We start from the raw sequence: 20,893 nt of genomic DNA on the forward strand, positions 1-20,893 counted from the left end.
GAGGAACTGAATCTAGGCACAAGAGAGAGGCCAGAGGAGAGAGAGTAAATAGGAGTTGCAAGATGGAAGAGAGGTAAAAAGTCACAAAACAAAACATAAATTAATATAAATATGCTAATTTAAGTTATAAGAGCTATTTGGACAAGCCTAAGCTATAGCTTGAGCTTTCATAATTAATAATAAGTCTCCATGACTTTTTTGTGATCTAGCAGCCCAAGGAATAATCTGTCCAAAGGGTTTGGTAAACTCTTCCATCACACTTTCTAAGTAACCTTTACAAAGATTGGTCACTTAACATTTGCCAAGAAGCATACATCAGTACACATCACATTGTGAGCTAGCAATCATCTCTTTGGACAAAATTTAAAATCTTCCATTTTAATTACAAAGTATGCATTTTGTAGTCAAAAAGTTTAAACATGAACTCAAGAGCTCTGTGAATTTGAGGTCATTCCTCTCTAGACTGAGTTCCAGGCTACCCAGGGTTCCACAGTGAGAAAATGTCTAAAAAAATAACTTAACATTTATGAAACATTTAAACTACAAATACCTGAGTTTACATGATGCTTAATTCAATGACATAAGTAGCTGATAAGATGTATTTACTTTTGGTTTATTAAGGATGAAACTATAAATGTTTATTTTAATTGCCCAAGGTCACAGGCCAGAGGATTGATGAAGTCAGCTTTAAAATCTAAGCTCTTTAGCTTCAAACCTTTTCTATACTGTTTCATACCAGGCTACCTTCTCCCAAAGAAAAACAAAAACAAAACAATTAATGCTCATTAGATGAGGCGTGGAAGGAGTAAATGAGGACAAGCCTCAGAACCTGGCTACTCACCCAGCTAAAGCTGAGAGGCTGTTGCGTGATCTCTAATGGCTGTTGATGCCAGAAGGGACTTCACATAGAACAGTACAAGCTGAAATGTATCTAGACAGTATTTGCTGATGCTTTGCAAATGATTCATGGGAACAAGCTTTGCAATTCTTCTGTCATCTCCAGGAAGCCCTTCCTAAAATTCTCATTTAGTCAATATGTACTTTCCCTGGATCTTATAGGACTCTCCATATTTTAATTATTTAATTGATTATCAATTTGTACGTGTATATATGTATGAATCTATGTTAATATGTGCATATGTACATGCAAGCATGTATGTGTACATGTGCATGAAAAGGAGAAATGGTGTTGGGTGTCATCTACCACTTTCTCTCCATTCTTTCGAAAAAGAATTTGAGTTTATTCTTTGACCACGTTATACTTTTTGCATATAAGGGGTTCTAAATACTGTAAATCTCCATCTCACTTGCTATTCTCTCCCTCCTGCCCTATTACTTGCCCATTCCTCCCTACAAACCCACTCTTTCTAAGTCAGAGTCTTTCCTTGGACCTTAGTCTGTAATGGGCTGGCATCCAGAAAGCCTCAGCAATCCCTTTGTCTTCCCCACATGGAGCTGGCACTACAAGCACATTTTCAGAACAGTTGGCTTGGGATCTAAACTTCTCTGTTTCTCATGAATGTGAAGCAAGGGCTCAGAAGTACTGAACTATCTCTCCAGTGAACACACACACACACATACACACACACACGCGCGTGCACACACACGATGTTTATATTAGCTTTGATACTTTCATACTTGATATTTTTACATAGAACTATGTTCTCTTTCCATAGGGCATTGATTATAGTAAAGGACAAAAGGGTAGCAACTGTGCAGCCAATGCTTCCACACACCACACAATTCACAAGCAGAAAAGCAGCCTGAAAGCCAAGTGCAAAAAATATGTTGATTTTTACCCCTGTTGAAGTGAGTTTCACTAGAGAAAGCTATGCCACCCTTCCAACACACACACACACACACACACACACACACACACACACACACACACACACACTAAGCAATGACAGTTCTTACACAAGACTGAACGAAAACACTTGCAAGTGGAACTTGCATTAGGAAAGCGTCAACAAAAAAAATCTAAGCCAATCATTGGTTTCACTTTTGTGTTTAAAATTTTTTAACATAAAATAGTTTTAGCACTTCCCTCTTCCCTTTCCTCTCTCCATGTGCCCCACCCCCTTTCTCTCTCAAATTCATTGGCTCTTCTTTGTTGTCACACACACCCCTACATTCTCAATATTTGAATGTCCTCCAGGAGACTGTAGTACAGAGCTAGGCAGATCTAGGGATCAGCAAATTGTGTGGTGTTCAGATACTATCAAGTTTGACTTCATTTTCCATATCTATGCTTTCCTCACCTTGCATTATTGCCTGAATTGTTCTCTTTCTAGTTTCTTCCTTGTCACTCTACTTCCTTTCTCTTGTCTTCACCTTCATTTTCTCCTTTATTTTTTTCCCTTCCCTCTTGGAAACAATCCAAACTAACGATATCAGATTCGGCCCGTGGCCGGAGTCTGGGCTGGTAGGGGAGGATTCTTGCAGAATTACAGGAAGAGTGGGCAAAGTGCTAGATTTGAAGGTAGATGAAAGGGCCACCCATAAGCTGGGGACACTGCAGTGCAAGGACTGGAGCCTGAATAGAGGGCTTTCACTAGGAAGTGGAAGGCAGCTCTGAGAGACACTTATTTACACTTGTACAAAAGGACAATCATGTTTTCCTTAAACTTTACAGTCTAAAGGGTGTCTTCTGCTAAAAGACAGTGTTCAGTCTCTCATATTGTTCTTGCTACTTGAGCTTTTGATAGCATCTTTCAGTTCTTTCTGTGCTCAGAACTAGCTAACTTTATGCATCTTTCTTCACTCTAGAGCCTCCTGAAATTCTCTTTCCCCCACCCCCATTTTACATTTGATTAATGACTAGTAATTCTTAGATATCCAGGCACAATTTTCATTAATAGCCATGCCCTATACCTCCAAACTAAATTAGACTTTACCATATTCTCTTCTGTGGTTTGTTCTTCCTAACTGCTCACAATAGCTTGTGGTTTCCTGTATAATTAAACAGGTTTTTAGGTAACCAGTTGATTTTTATTCTTCTCCTCTATTAAACTGGAACTGGTTTAGGAAGAGAGCTATATCCTTTTTCTATCTCACAGGGATGTACCTATCTGAAGTATTCAGTGTAGGACTTTAGTAGCTTCAAGGATTGGACAGAACTGTCAGTGGAGAGGTATATGGGCAGATGGATGAGAGTAAATTACTACATGAAGGAACATATGAGAGGAAAGCTTTCAACTTTCGTGTTAGTGCAAACAGTAACAATCAAACAGATTTACTGACCACATCCTTTGTAAAACACAGACTCTAGGTTTAGTGTGGTGGCACATGAAGCAGGAATAACTTGAGTTAAAGTTCCAAGGCTAACCTGGGCTATACAAGAAATTTCTGGAGAAATATGAGGAAAAAAGGAGGCAGGTTGAGATGAATGTAGGAAGAGAATTGTAAGACGATAGGTGCCATGCGTTGTATACAGTACATATGTAATGATCATCATTGTTATGGAAAAACCACAGCTCATACCTGCAAAAGTGAGCTCTCTCTCTCTCTCTCTCTCTCTCTCTCTCTATATATATATATATATATATATATATATATATATGTGTGTGTGTGTGTGTGTGTGTGTGTGTGTGTGTGTGTGTGTATTTTTTTTCTATCATACATGCATTTTTGTTGGCTGTTAGGATCTATGTTATACATAACAGTTTAGTGTACTTCCACACTTTGTTTTGTAACAGTCCCTAGAGTAGATGGCAGACTTTCAGGCTGCAAAAGGCAATGTCTCTACCTATCTATATGTAATTAGATGTGACCCACTTTCCACACTCATTTAATGCTCTACACAGAACACTATGGAAGACAGAGAAGTATTTTCCACTTGGGTCATAGCATGAACTCTTTTTTATAAAAAGCTAACTTTTACCTTCAGGGTTTCAAAAAATGAGGACACGAAATATTTTTAGTTATCTCTATTTTTTTTTTAAATTGTTGCTTGAGTTCTTAACTTCTCATAGTTGCTACTATGTAGCACTTGGTTTCTTAGAAACACAAAGGCATCAACAATCTCTGAGGTGCACATCAACATCCAGGATAACAAGCTTAAAGCAAATGCAGAAAAGAACACAGCACATAGCACATGTGTCTATTCTCTTTACTATTCCATTGACCTTGGGTTCTGAGAACTTGAAGAAGGATTTAACACTGTATCACTGCTGTTTTGTAAGAAGTTATGTTTTAAAAATATAGTTTTGAATTGTTACATAGATAAATAAAGGTTTTAGTGAATTTATCAAGTATGGACTTTATTTTCCCGTTCTTTCGCTTGTTTTATGAAAGATATTTCAGGTGGGTCTTCTCTTTATTGCTTTGCAAAATTTACTGTTTTGGGACCTCTTCTTTTAATGTCTCAGGTGTGTCTTGTGTAGGTAAAGTCTTGTGGGCTCTGCTAATTTTTCTTTACCATTCTGGGATATTTCTCTCCCTCCTCCCCTATTAATTCACATTACATTTATAGATGAGGTTTCTGACTTATCTTCTTTTAAATAATAATATATATTATATCTATTTCATTATGTATATATGAGTTTTGCCTGCATGTATGTGAACCTTGTGTATTCCTGTTGTCTGAAGAGGACAAAAGAGAGTTTAAGATTGCCTGGAATTGGTGTTACAGACAATTGTGAGCTGTCACATACTTCATATCATGTTAGGAATCAAACTCAAGTCTTCTCTGAGAGCAGCAACTATTCTTAACTGCTAAGATATCTCTCTAAACCACCTCAAACCCTCTTTTATATGTCTAATTATTTTTTGTTCAATTAAAGTATAATTATATAATTTCCCTATCCCTTTTTTCCCACCAACCCCTCCCATGTTCTACTGATACTCCCTTTCAAATTCATGGCCTCTTATTCTTTAATTATTATTGTTATGTGTATAAGTGCAAATAAAAATATAAACACAACTTGCTGAGTCTGTTTAATGTTGCTTATATGTATACATTTTAGAGCTGAACACTTGGGATTGGACAATCATTTAGTGTCCTCATCTCTGGAGAAGACTATTTCTTTCTCTCTCTCTCAGCAGTCTTCGATTTCTTCTAGCTATTCATTTAGGGTGGCAACCTGTTATATTTATAATTTAGTTTTATTTTTTGATCTCCAACAGGAAAAGATCATGAGAATTTAGCTAACTTAGAAAATATTTAATAATGGGAGCCCACAGAACTGATTCCATTCCACTTTTACTTAAGGTCAGAGAGTTTACCTGCTCTTCCTCATCCAAAGTGAACCAATGAAGATGACTGGGCTAAGATGTAAATGCAACAGGGTACTTGGCCTAAGGTAAGGTCACTGCATGTCTTTCCTAAACAACAGAAAACTTAATCCATACTTGATGTTTCAAGTATTGAAAAGGTAACTACTCTGTTCCTTGTATCACTGGAAAGAAGATTTTTGTTTTGCCTTCTCCCCCTCTTTTAATGTGGGTATTAAAAAACTTTGAACATTAGAACTTGGGAGGATTCAGTATTTACTGAATGCCCTCGCAAATCTATTCCTGGCTTCTTGTTTGCTTCTTTCCTCCATTCGCATTCCCCTTCTCAGGTACGAACCTGGATTAGCTGGTGGACCCAGACAGATGTCCCCTCAACATGGGGCTACAACATTTAATCCCCAAAGAGAAACTACTAGAAGGTTGCAAAAAAAGATGTCACTACAGTTAATTGAGAAGAATCTGATTCATGTGAGGGGAGTGTGTGAAAACTAAATTATATGACAGCAAATAAGAATACAAAAATACTAAGAGAACATTTTGGTTGAGGAAGTATAAAAGCTACAAGTGACAAAAATGGGAAGTTCACCATAATAAAAAAGTTCCTTTAGCAAGGTCTGGCACTAGCTTTCTCCTGGCCACATGGCTTCTCTGAGTATCTACATTCTCACCAATGGACTGGATGAAAATCATTGGTCTTATTCCAAATATTACATGGTATAGAAGGTTCTGATTTCTGGCAGATAAATTAATTTTTGTTACCATATATTTTATCTTATACAGAACCCATGTTTCAAAAATAGGAAAGGGGATAAGTGTTTGGGATGACTGTGCCTCAGTGCTGAATGGTAAAGAAAGTGTTTCCTGGAGTGAAGTCCTGGGTTCAGTCTCTAACACCAGGAGAAGCAAACAGCAAAACCTGGCATGATTCTTTATCTTTATCCCTGTTTTATGAGAATGTTAGGGCTGACTTGAGCTACTTAAAAGATTATTGAGTGATTCTTTGCCTTTCTACACCTGCTGTAATAAAAATTTAAAGACAAGAATAATTGACACTTACTTTAATTGATGTGGTCAATTCAGCTTGGCTTACAGATTTTATTGACCACACAGTAATTATTTGAGATCTGGAAGAATGCTTGGTGATTTTTTTCAAAGTGTTTAGTAGTGACTTGTGTCTTCTTCCTTCCTTCCTTCCTTCCTTCCTTCCTTCCTTCCTTCCTTCCTTCCTTCCTTTCTTATCCTTCTTTATTTCTAGTGCTGGTGACTTAATCTGGGGACTGTGCAGTCTGTAAGTTCTGTGCCACTAGCTATATATTTGCCATTTATTTGAGTTCTTGGAATTCAAAAATAAGAAAGGAAGATAGAAGGGCTTAGTACTGGCTGGGAAAAGTGGCCATTCTCAGGTCCTCCTGGTGACCTGATGGACACAAGACAATAACCAGTGGTGTGGGTTAGTGGCTAAGCAGAAAAATCACATTTCATTGAAATTTCAAGAAAATTTCTTCATATTCTTTCTTCCCTCACCAGTCCCCATGCTCCTTGAACATTGTACCTAAAAGCACCACACAGGTAACACGGAGACCCAGGTTCAGTCTCATGGTGGCTAAGCAGTTTCTCCCATACTGTGACCTTTTGATCAGTGCCTGGCCCACTTTCTGACAGTGCATTTACATGAACAAATATGTGTATGTGTGTGTTTCTCCTTGCCTGAAAACATATTTAATCTGTCCAGATGGTCAATGACCATGTTTGGAAATGATGCTAAATACTTAGGGCTTTGGGCTAAGATTGTTTAAGGCATACATTTATTAAAATAATATACAAATAGAAACACATATGTAATGCAGAAGCACATGCATGGGAATGTGTTCAAGTACATAAGTTGAACATACATACCAATATTGAGTAACACATTACTATCATCATGAAGCCTCAGGTAAAACTTCCTTTTCCTGTATTGGGATTTTTGTTAACATCAGTTGACAATATGTTTGTCTCCTGGAGTCACTAGTATTTAAGTGATTTCATGTCTCTCCCACCAGATTGTGAAAACTGTAAGTTTTATTTCTCTTCTGCATACACAGTGCCACCTTATTACTACACCGTATAATGAATTCTATGGGAAATTTTTGAGTGATGAGCCGGCACTTTGCCCAAAGCTCAGGTATTTACAGAGGAATGCAGAAAACTTTCCATTTCCAAATGATTTCCATTTTCTTAACCTAACCCTCAGACTAACCCCTTAGATACACAATTGACCCTGGATGCTTTTGGAAGATTGGATTGCTGTTAGTGCCAAAGATCTGTGGATGCTCAATATCCTTACAGAACAATGGAATAGGGTTAGCAAGTAACATATGTCCATTCATTTCTCACATAATCCAATTGCTTGGCAAACAGTTGTTGTGTGAATGATTTAAGAAATAATAAAAAAGGAAAGTATTTGTCATCTTCAGCATTGATGCAATATATTTTTAATGTATTTTTGACCTGTGGTTTGCTGAATCTGAATATGGAATCCACGAGTGCACACACAACTGAGTGTCTCCAACTCTCAGAAGAGAGGCATGTTTTAGATACAAGGCTGGAGTAGAAAGGTGATTGCTTCTAAAGAGATCTATTAGTTTTTACATGCATTAGCTAATATACAGCCAATTCAAATATAGTGATCTACTTAAGATGTGTTTTAGAAATATACTTCATGGAAATTCCCATTAGTGTTTGCTTAAGTGGGTGATGGATCTTAGGTAAGAAATTGCAACACTTTTCGGGTGGAAATGACACAGAGCAAGTAGCAACAAGGAAATTCAATGACGTGCTCACTGGTGTGCCAATTAGTCTTTGGAAAGTAAGGCAGATGAGAACTTTCTGGAAAGTAGCTCCTCTGTTCTCTTGTTCTTCCTTTACTAAATCAAAGCAAAAACTTGTCAGAAGTATTTCATTTCTTGACAAAGCATGTTTCCAGCTGCTTTATTTGCCTCCAACCAGTTCTTACTGCTCACAGGTGAGCCTGTACTGAAATGTTGCCCTATACCCACTATAGGACTTGGTACTCCAACACAAAGGGAGTCAAGCCAAGTGGAGAGCAGGAAGGGGACAGCCAAGTGGAAACATCTGTTTCAATTTCGAAAACTAAATGAAAAGAGACAGAAAAAGCATGTAACTCTGTGATCACCTCTGCACTGATGAGAGTAGGAGCAGTTGTGGATTGTCTCTTTTGAATAAACACAGGCGATCCTCTCCTTAGTGATCATGTGTTTCAGAGAAACTTTCTTTCGTTTAAATTTCTTGGCTTCCTACCAAGGAAGACTAACCCTGCATAACAGGTTTCTGGTGTCCTGTAAGCTGCAGACACAGACCATCCATATGTGGAGCCTACAGTGTGACTGTGTGATTTCAAGGACACAAACAAAGTCTTTACTCTTCACTTTTTTACTCAAAGTCTTTACCCTCACCACAAGACACCCTTGTCTCATCAAAATCAGTCACTCTTTCAATTGTTTTAAAATATAAATTCTGGTACAAAACCCACTAAGAGACGTTCCAGCTGAACCTCAGAGGAAACCAAATGAAAGGTGTGGGAAAGGCTGAGGGTTGTGTGGGTCAGTGTTTCTTGAGAACAGAGAAGACAACTACTGGGAGACTTCCCCAGTCCTGAAGAAGAAAAGAAAAACATTCAAAGTCAATAGAAAGAAAGACCAAAAGGGGAGAGGGTTCAGACAGTGTCAGTAAATAGGGAAACATCCATTTGGGGTCTGCCACTGATGGACTGGCCTTTCAGGGCCTCGGTTTCTTCATCTGTAAAGTGGCACCAATACAAATTACTTCAGAGATTCCTGGTCAGTCAGAAAGATTCTCATTTGCCAGATGAATCAGCATATTAATTTGTTCTTTTTAACACCACAAACTAGTAGTGTAAGTTTGGAATCTTAATAAATACATCATATAGTATAATCAAATAGTCTTTTCAACGATCCATTCAATATATCTTTATATTTGCATTTCAAAACAGCCTTTGTGTCTAAGACTGAATGCAGAAAATCAAGGGCTATTTAATAAAACCTGTTTTCAGGGACCAAATTGGTCATCTATGTTTCCTTCATGTTTCCACACTTGTCTTTCATCGGGGATGATCTTCTTTCCCTTTCCTTCAAAGGCTTCCTTGCTTTTTCTCTGTAAGACTGATAATGGGAAATGAGTCTTCCCAAGCTCATAGCTCATGGCCATGCTCTTATTCATAGTTCAAAAGGCTATGTAATATCATGCTTTTTAAAATAATTTTAATTTTTTAAATAATTTAATTTTAATTTTTAAAATAATTTTTCCTTATTACTCACTTATAAAACTTTGAAAGGTAATTTGAGGATGTGCTTGTAATTAGAGTCACAAATGAGAGATAAAAAAACCCAAATCCTTCCAGGAGAGAAAAGATGGTTTTAGGTCACATGTCAATCACTCTTGGTTCTGAGAGCCTTCAAGAACATTACATCTCTAGAGAGAGAAGTATGAGCATAATACTTCACAGACAGCACCAAGCAGAGAGGAAAGGGAAATGGCTCAGCAGTTTAGAGGGCTGGCAGTGCAAGCATGAGAACAAACACTCGGATCCCTGGAGATCCATGGAAATGCCAGCTAGCCTACCTGTAATTGCAGCTTTGGAAAGTGTAGACAGGGCATCCCTAGAGAAAGCTGGCTGGCAAGACCTGCGGTATCAGTAAGCTGTGGACTTGGCTGGGAGATTCTGCTTTACTGAATAAACTATAGAAGCCATCAAGGATGATTCAAAATATTAATGTGGGACTTCCACATGCATGCATACATCTGTGCATATATGTCAAAACTCATGCATCCTGTACCATAAAAAATAAAAATAAGTAAAGGGACAGCATAGGGGCAGAATTAAATAGCTGTTCACAGAAATTTCTACATTAAGCAATTTTGAGGTTGTCTTGCTAAGATTATTTGGCATAGACAGAAGAGGTAAAATACAAGCTGACAGAAAATTCAAATCTTAAGCCATAATATATTTGTTTCTATCTATATCCTGTACCTTTACGGTGATTAAATCACTGCAGTGGGTATCCATGTATTAGTGTCAAGATTACATTGCCTTGCAAAAATTTAACTAGCCCAACAAACAAAACTAATCAAAGAAATGACTCAAAATAACTGAGTGACTTAGTGATTAGGAATATTGAGTTATCTCCAATTCTTTTCCTTCTGAGTTTGCCTGAAGGCAGTTCCATGCACTAATTTAGATTTCCTGACACAGTTTTCAGTCTTGTGAATGCTCCTGAAATAGAACATTTTGTATTTTACTTCTTTATGTATGAGATAAGCTGCCAAATTCCAACTTCCTTTATTTTCTTTTCACTTCCTCTTTCAGTCTCTCCATTCCTTTTCCTGGTAAAATTTACTCTTTTAGTCTTTAAGCATTGTTTCTCAGCTTTATTAAGCTGGGATTTCTCAATTATATCTACCCATGAACACAATCATTATGTGTGTGTGTGTGTGCCTTTGCGTGCATGGGTGCGTGCGTATGTGCGTGTACATACACATGCCCCATTCACAACAATGCATGCTGAGGCCAGAGTAGGTCATTGAGCTTGCTACTTTGTCATTCTTTGCCTTGTCCCATTGAGACAGAATCTATCACTGTACCTAGAACATGCTGATTTTTTGGCCAGGCTTGTTTTCATAAATTCTATTGATCTTCTTGCAGGAGTTAAAGATATGAAAGGCATCCATGCCTGGCATTTATTCATGGGTTCTGGAGAATTCAAAATCAGGCCCCAGCTTTCTTGCAGGCAGACCGTACACAATCTGATCTCCGTGAGCATCCTATGATCATTACTAAGTGACTCACAAATATGTCACAATTTTTTGTTCCAGAAAAATTATTCTTCCATTTTATTTGCTGTTAGGAATGCCAACATGATCTGCTTTTCCTCAGGGAACCTGAATGAAGGTGACATGTGGCTATTTTCGAGTGAATGTTTTGAGAGCCATACTTCACTTGTATCTTCTCTTTCCTTTTAAAGTAGCCACTGAAAGTTTAATACACAACAGCTTGGGTCTTCCAGTGATTATGTGAACTGCTGGACTGATGTACAGAGAGCAGGAGAAAGAGAAAAAGAGAAAGGGGGGAGTTTTCTTTATTGATGAAATCTACCTCTATTCCTTTCCTTCTCATATGAAGGGGGAATTGGGAACAGTAGATGTTTTACACACAGTGCCACCTAGCTTATTGCAGTAAGATGATTTCACTGTATACCCAAAGACTGTCATTTCTATATAGTACCACCTAACTTGTTGTAGTAAGATGGTTTCACTGTACACTCAAACACTGTCATTTCTATATAGTACCACCTAACTTGTTGCAGTAAGATAGTTTCCCTGTACACCCAAAGACTGTCATTTCTATATGGAACCACCTAGCTTGTTGCAGTAAGATGGTTTCCCTGTACACTCAAACACTGTTATTTCTAAAACACATTTGTTTCTACTCACATTTCCAAGGTCATGCAAACACATGCCACCTACAGATTGTCAGATCTCCTCCCTACATATTGCTGATGAAATATTAGAAAGAATCCTTTTATTTTTCATTATCAATACCTTCATTTAAATTCTTCACAGAAAATGATATGCTATTCAGGCTTAAGGGATAAAACAAGTCACTTTCCTCACAGTCAGAATTCAGAACACTCTGATATTTCAAAGATAGGCTTATCCAGGATCACAGAGATGGATTCCTTTTTAATTGAAACCCACAATCTGTTTTTCAGATCTTTCCACCTTGTAACTCACTCTATTCATTTATCATTTCACTATTTTAAATTTAATTGGTAAGAGTTAGTTAATATTTACTGGATAGTGAGGCAGCCCATAGTTAGTTTCAATGATTTCTTTAACTTGAAACCAATATAGTTTTGAAGTATAGTAGTTTGCTAAGACTGTCCATGAACAAATACTACAACTGGGTGGCCTTAACAAGAGGAATTTATTTTCCCATAGTTCTAAATACTGGAGTCCAAGATCAAGGTATCAGTAGGCTTGACTTATTTCAAGGTCCTCACCCATGTCATACAGATGGCTTGCTTCTCAGAGTGCCATCACAAGGTCTTTTTCTGTGTGTCCTACCTGCAATGTTTGGCTACATTTTCTCTTGACATTAGTGCACTAGTCAAATACACTAGCTCCCACTCTAAAAACTTCATTTAGAAGCTTAGACTATATATACCTAAATGGAGCAGACAGCTTGTGTTAAGCCTCTGCAAACTGTATAAGATTGACCACTTGTCTGAAGAGAGATGCTGTCAGATATCTAATTAAAACAGATTATAGAATAATTTTACAGACACCAATGATCATACACTTCTCTGCCCTTCTCTTTTTACTTCCCTTTTTCCTTTAAAAAGGTTCCTGTTAGCATGATGATGGCTATGGCCTTCTAGGGGCTCATAGCTAAGAGAAGAAACAGGCGAAAGCATCGTTATAATCCAATACTTGTAATCCTCTGAGCTCTGTGAAGCATGAAGAAGGACTTTTATGTTGCAAAAGGGAAAGGAGAACATACAGTACCTTATAGTCTGATACTGTTCACCTTTCTTCTTAGAAGATATTCCTGTATGATTGCTATTCTATCCTAGGAGATGAAGCATACAGTATGAATCACAATTGCAGAGCACAGGATTAATGTTCCAACTAATGATGTGGGAAATGAGTTCTAAAAGAAAGTAGTCCTATAGAGTCACCCCCTGAGTGGATACCCTCTAACTCTAAAGATAACCACCTTTTCGTAAAGCAGCATGGTCTTTATATTTGATTGACTCTGAAATCTTCCAGAACAGAAGAAAGAGTAATTTCACATAGAGTATGTAATTAATGTTTACACAATTCATATCCCCAAGATGGTAACACAGTTTTCATATCATAATTGGTAGGTGATACTTGTTTCTTTTGGTAGCGTTTTTAGATATTTAAACACATCAAGGTTTAACAAACTCATGATAAAAAAGCAGTGTTTGGTATTCAAAGGGAGACATGGCTGTACAGTCATGGAACTCAGGCCCTTGCTAACCAGCTATGAAGAGAACCAAAGAAAATGTGGGAAGGAAAGAAAGCCAGGTCTGATAAATAATGCCACCCTCAAATGTGAAGGGTGTTGGATAGAATGTGGGAGGAGATTGCTATGTAAGACCTTAAGTGCTTTCTAAGAAAAGCAGATTGTGCTAGCAGAGTAATTTCTTCTGAGAACAAAACATCCTGGGGTTATTCAGATGCTGGAAAATTTTCCCAGTTGACACAAGAGTTTCACATGGAGAAAAGCAGTAGAGATGGTCTGAGCATCTTGGTTTGAATAATGCAGATGATACCGAAGCCAACAAGCTCCACTCACCCAGGAAATTTCTTCCTTTTCCCATTACTTTCAGAAAAATTCCCCAACCTGATGCCCTCACTCCTACAGGCTGATTATTATATGAATAAGGGCGAAGGTCCCAGTGTTTACCAAAGATTTCCACTATTGCATCTGTGAAAATTATAGAGGTCGTGTATGATTATCTATAGATAGATAGACAGATATAGAGATAGAGATAGGTACATGATAATGAAGATAAGATAGATGATAGATAGATGGATGGTAGGTAATTGTGACCAACATGAGGTCAGAAAGTGTGTTATTCTTCTCTTACTTGAATCTGTTGATCATATCAGACGTTCAGCAAATGGTTACTGAATAACTGAATGAATTAGTGATTAAATGTGAGCATTCAGAAATAAATGAGTGAGAAGGAGTTACTCTGTTCTTAGAATTCATTGTCTGAACACTGAGTATTTTATTATTATTTTTGTTATGAATTTCTTTATTTGAATTAGAAAGATTATTTTACATGTCAATCCCAGTTCCCTCTCCCTTCCCTCCTCCTCTGCCCTCCACTAACATCCTACCTATCCCAAACCATTTCTGCTCCCCAGGGAGGGTGAGGCCTTCCATAGAGGGGTCTTTAGAGTCTGTCAGATCCTTTGTGATAGGGCCTAGGCCCATCTCCATGTGTCTAGGTTCAGGGAGTATCCATCTATGTGGGATGGGCTCCCAAAGTCCATTCCTATGCTAGTGATAAATACTGATCCATTACAAGGGGCCCTATACATTTCTGAGGTCTCCTCACTGACACTCAAGTTCATAGGGTCTGGATCAGTTCCCTGCTGGTTTCCTGGCAATCAGTCTGGGGACCAAGAGCTCTCCCTTGTTCAGGTCAGCTGTGGGTTTCACCAGCCTGGTATGGACCCCTTTGCTCATCAGTCCTCCTTCTCTGCATCTGGATTCCAGTTCAGTTCAGTAGCTGTGGGTGTCTGCTTCTACTTCCACCAGTTGCTGGATGAAGACCATAGGATGGCATATAAGTTAGTCTCATTATCAGGGGAGGGCATTTAAGGTAGCCTCTCCTCTGTTGCTTAGGGTATTTTGTTATTTTTAATGAATCAGTTGATGTATTTTAATTGTTTGTGAATTCGTGTTTTGTCTGCATGTATGTCTATACTTCACATGTGTGCCTGGTGTCTCTGAATACCAGAAGGCTTCAGACCTATGAAATTGGAGTTACAGATGGTTGTTGGCTGTCATGTGGGTGCTGGAAATCAAACCCGGGTCCTGTGGAAGAACAGACATGGTTCTTAAACCTCTGAGCCATCTCTGCAACTACAACACTGGGTATTTTAAATAATTGAGTACAAGAAAGGGCCCAAATCATATTAAGCTCTTCAGCTATCAGGAGAAATTTTGCTTGCCTTCCTTTTTAGAGGCTATTTTGGTTTTCATGTTTTCAACACATTTGTTTCTGTATCTTCTTTCTCTAATTTCTGTAAACCACAACCACCACTCACTACTCTTCCTATGTCCCTCTCACCCTTTTGGGATATCAAAAGAGGAAGTGAAATTGATTTACACATTTACTGAAGTTTTCACAACAAAAGAATAGCTAGGAGCTATTTCATGTTACACTTAGCAGAGCCATTTTGCAGTTTCCATAGCCCACTACCTAATTATCAGCTCCAATACTGTTAAGAATAGAGCATATTCTGAAAGGACCAATCCTATCCCCAGTCAGAGTTACTGGCAACAGAAACAGCAGCTGGTGAGACTAGGAAGAAAGTTGATAACCCAGAAGAGGCTGGCATTCTGGCAAAACTTCCTAGCTTTGTCCTACAGAGGTGCTAGGTTACTCAGAGACAGAGACATATTTAAAAAGATCACACAAGATTGGTAACAGAAGCCTACATGTAAACCTGGAGCCTGGGAAGGGGTTATTGAGAGAAAACCAGAAGCATCAATTTGCTCTGTTTCCCCTTCCTCCTGCAAGATGTGTTTTGAGAGCTCTCCAGCATGAGCCAACTATTGTTGCACAGCAGTCAACCAGAATACAATCTGCTGCCTGAGAAAAAGCAGTGCGTGTAGGAGGGAATGCAACCCTCTTTTGTGGGTTGTGGGTCATTACTGCACAGCAGCGGATTCCATTAAAGGAAGCTTTGCTTCAGTGGCATTTGTAAAGAAAGAGAACACCTGACTTGAGCAAGCAGAACTGTGTTCCTTTCTTTTAATCCTCCTGTTTATTCTGTACAGATTGTTTCCAAGGATCTGTGATGGAATATCATCCTGGTGGAAGACTGTGATGTCATGAGAACAAAAATGCAAAGATTGAATTAAAAATAAAAGGAAATAAATGTGGGCTATAAAAGGCAGAGGGAATAGTTTTGTGGAAAGGAGGTGAGAGGCTGTGTTAGGTCAGAGGTATGTGACATGTAAAATCTTAAGAGCCACGGGGTGTGTTGCTTGGCCAGAGAAGGCAGAGCTGTTTGTTTAAAGAGAAAAAAAATACACAAGCAAGCAAACAAACAAACAAACAAAAACCCTCTGACACCAAGATCAGGTCCACAACCATTTGCTTCATTGTTTAGATGCCAGCTGATTTACTCATCTGATAAGAAAGCCATTAGAGAGGTGCCACTTGCTATAAGCTCTCAGCGTGGTCATATGTTGGAATTATTTTTAAATCACCAGTGTTCTGACAATTTATGATGTCTCTGTACAGGACACTTCTGCAACTTTAATTTTGTAAGTAACTCAACAGATTTCCTTAAGTTCCACAGGCTTAATGACCCACTGATCCATCCATCCTCAAACTCTGTGGTTTTTAAACACTCAAAGGCTAACAAATTTCTATGCTATCTTGTAAAAGAATAGAGACAAAGGAATTTTGATTAGTAGATGTTACATGCTGCCTCTTCAGGATTTCTAAAGCTCAATGTGACTAGTGTAGCCTTAATGAAAACTACTCAATGCCTTTGTTTGCACTTTGAGAGTTCAGTGTTTGGGTTCTAAAAAACACCAGCATTTATCTTCTACTGGCTGACTGAGTCCTGGCAAGCTTACTTATTAACCTTCCTAATGCAATTTCCTTAATGTCCTATATAGTGAGAATAGATGGAGACTTACAGTATTATACATTGCATTAACTCTAGTAGATTAACAGTGTAAAGGACCACATTATCTCTGTCTTCCTCTTCAGAGCTACTTTGATCCTCTCTACTCACTTCCTCATTTCTATTAAATTTCATGAGAATTATCCCCAGACCTCTTGTCTTTCTGACATTCCCAGCTCCTCCAAATTAGTGTATCTCCTTTGGCTCCTGTTCCTTTCTACACAGCTTGTGTTCTCTAGTCCATTATGTAGACTCATTACATATTCACAGAGCATCTACTGTGTTGTGATGAATTCTAGATGTGTGGTCAGTATAGACAGTGCTGGGCTTGCTAGTCTTTAACGGCAGATATTAAAATGATTGTACACAAATACATAGGTAAATGCATACATACTTTTATGTACATAGTGATGAAGACACAAGCATGGGGACTTGAGTTCAAATGCCTAGCACTCACATAAAAATCCAGGTATGATGATACATGTCTCTGTGTGTAATCACAGCACTTCGGGTAAAGTAGGGTGGAGATGGCTGGATTTCTGGAGTCTCTTCACTTGCAATCCTAGCGTAAATGATGATCTCCATGTTTAGTGAGAGTACACTGTCTCAGAAAATAATGTGAATAGTGATGAAGGAGGACATCCATTGTCACATAAATGCATGAGATGTAAACCCACATAAACACATGCATACACTAGACACACACACACACACACACACACACACACACACACACACACACACACACACACACGGGAAGCAAGCTAATTCAAAGAATGTAGAGCATATAGTTTACTCTCTATTGTAAATTCAAATGCAAACTGTTTCAACATAATCCTTCTGTTATTGCTTGCTAGATTCTTACACAACCTTGTCCAAGCTATGGTTGTCAGTGATACATAAGTGTAGTTTCACATTACCATTGTTTGACTTTTTAAAAATTACTGATTTTATTTTTTGGGATTATAATATAATTACTTCATTTCTCCCTTCTCTTTCTTCCCTGCAAACCCTCTCTCTCATATACTCATTCTTATATTTTTTCAAATTCATGACCTCTTCTTTCTTCATTAATTGTTGATACATATGTATGGATAATACTAAATACTAAATACTGCTCAGCCTGTGTAAGTTATTTAAATAAGCGAGTAAGATAAAAGTAAGTTTAGGTCATAGGTGCTACTTATTTTGTCAATAATATAAGTTGCCTCTTTTCTGAATAAAGTATTTTCCATACCAGAAAACATTTTCTTACATTTTTGCATAATGATCATAGATTTGGACTGCTTTCAATTTAGTATGTGCTGTTCACACAATTATCATTATTTTTGTAAGTCTATGCGCTTGTTAGTTTTTATTCTTTTGATGCAGGTAGGGTCCTTGGGGAAGAGGAAGCTCAAATGAGAAATTATTTCATTAATTTTCCTTGTAGGTATGTCTTTGGGGCATTTTCTTGGCTAATGACTGATGTAGGAGGGCTTAGCCCACTGTGGATGGTGCCATCCCTGGGAAGGTGGTCCTGGGTGCTCTAAGAAAGAAACCCAAACAAGCAAGCGAGCAAGCAAGCAAGTAAGAAAACCACAAGTAGCAAGTCAGTAAGTAGCATTCCACCATGGCCTCTGTTTCAGTTCCTTTCTATAGATTCCTGCCCCGATTTCCTTCAGCAATGGACTGTGACTTTAAAGTGTAAAGCAAATAACCCCTTTTCTTGCCAACTTGCTTTTGGTATGAATGTTTTATCACAGTAGTGGAAAACAAAAGCAGGCTGTTTATGTAATAAGTTAAACAAAAATGTGGGCAACTAGCATTTGCTAACCTCTGTGGTATAAATACGGCTACAGTGGTGGTTGGTTTCAAGATACTAACATAACAGAACAACACTGAATTCAGAAGACATGTGATTGGTCACATCAATAAATAGTATTTCTGCTACAGAAATACCATGAGGGAAAAATAACATGAAGAGAATAGATGAAGCCATGTACAGTGCCATACATTTGTAGTTCCAACTACTTAGTAGGCTGAAATGGTAGGATCACTTGAACTCATTAGTATGAGACCAAACTGAACTAGACAGAGACAACCTACATAAAACCTATAGAGAGGCAAAAGAAAGAGAAAGGCAGATAGTTAGAATGACTAGATAATGATATAGTAAATATTATTATCAAATAGCAATTAGTAAATCATGGCTTTTTACTTTTTAAAAAACAGTTTATTTCATTGTAAATTCTTAGTTATGAATAGTTATGTTTATCTGAAAATGGAAAGATTCCTGAATATTTAATAACATTTATTACTTATTGTTATAGTTCATAGTCTAGAAATGGAGTCAGAGAAGTAAATTAGTTTGGAACTTGAAAGAAGGATATCTGAGCTGACTTGGTTGATGTAGTAAATAAGACTTTGGTTCCTCATGCCTACCTTGTGTTTATGTCTTTGAGTACATTATATTTGATGATAAAGAGACTTTGTAGATATAGTTAAGGGTATGGGGATGTTAACTTTAAGGCAGAATGGCTTCGTTTATTCGTTTATTCGTTTATCTATGTAGAACTAATATAAACACACAAGCACTTAAAGCAAATGGGGAAGGGAAGAGCAGAAAGCAGAGTGCTTCAAACCACAGGGATTCAATGAATGATGGCTGAGTGTGGTGGAACAAGGAAATGAGAGCCATATTACAATGCTAGAGCCACAAAGAGCTGAAATCTGCCAGTAACCAGGAAGTCCATCAACTCTGCCTTTAAAGAGAGCTGCTGCTAATACCTCAATTCTAGTCTAATAAGAACAGAAAAACAATAATCCAGCCACACTGTACCAACACATAGAGAACTCTGAAGAAATCACTGATGCTTCAAACTGAACGTTTATAATAATTTGTCCCACAGCAGCAGAATCTAGTAAATTATTATTATTATTTAATAGATCAAAGAATAAACCATACAGGAGGTACTTTGAGAGGAATGTTTTAGTGTTTCAGTGTTCTAGAGGTGTTGAATTTGCCTGAGGGACAGACACAGGAGAGAGAGAGACACAACTAAGGATTCAAAAGAAGTATACGTGTAGGAAAAGCCTTTTAACTCAGGAAAGTATTGTGAATCATTCAAGATCCAAGGGATTCAACACATATTCAGCATAAGCAATTTGCATTTATGAGGAATGTACAGCAAGGGCATAGACTCCAGGTATGTAGAACAAGCAATAGGTTTTTAGTTTGGGGCTCAGATAAGCATGGTGAGGAAGAAAATGGATTTAGGTGCAGAGCTTGGTTACTGACCTTTGTCTATTTTTCCCCTCTTTCCTTATGATCCTCTTCCCCTACTCAGTTAATAATTACTTAGTACAGTGTGGTCCAGGCATCCAGACCTTAGGGGGAAGGACCTTACTGCCTTTTATTTCCTGCTGCTGTGCCTGATAGAATGCTATGTACTTTATTGTTTAAATTAAAAAAATAAACACAAAAACTAGTTCTGTCAATTTGGGGTGAAAAGACATAAAATAGGAAGGGGACTTCTTGGAAAAAAAGATGCTTTTCAGTGGGAAGGGATTGGGAGGAGAGGGGAGATGAAATGAGAAGGAGTAAAAATGCATTATATACATGTGTGAAACTGTCAAAGAATAAAAACATAAAACAAAAACTAGTCCTTCCACTTCCAAAGTGCTAGACCTTGAGCAGGACACTTAACCTTTCTGAGTTTCCCTTTCCTGGCTTGTAAATAGCTACACTAGCTATATACAGACACAGAGCATCAACAGCTTTCAAGGTTCAAGCTGCATTGCTAAAATGATAAACTGTCTTGCTCTCCTCTTTCCATGTGCTCCAGTTCATTTGATAGTCCCTCTCCCTTCCTTCCTCACTTCTTTCCTTTCTTGTTCTCTTTTGTTCCCCTTAATAAATTAGTTCAACAAATAATTACCAACAATTTCTTGTGTATTATTCATAAATATTAATGTATTTATTTTACAAGCATGAATACAAAGACATGTGTGTGTGTGTGTGTGTGTGTGTGTGTGTGTGTGTGTGTGTGTGTGTGTATGCATACATAATTATCTGCCCACCAAGGACTTACTCTTTGAATGCTAATCATAAGAAAACACCATCACATTAGTTTTTAAGCACCAAGAGAAAATTCTTTACAAGATTCATTAGATTAGGCATGTTTGTATAGGT

The sequence above is a fragment of the Cricetulus griseus genome, chromosome 3, assembly GCF_003668045.3.
Source record: "Cricetulus griseus strain 17A/GY chromosome 3, alternate assembly CriGri-PICRH-1.0, whole genome shotgun sequence".
Classification (NCBI taxonomy): domain Eukaryota; kingdom Metazoa; phylum Chordata; class Mammalia; order Rodentia; family Cricetidae; genus Cricetulus; species Cricetulus griseus.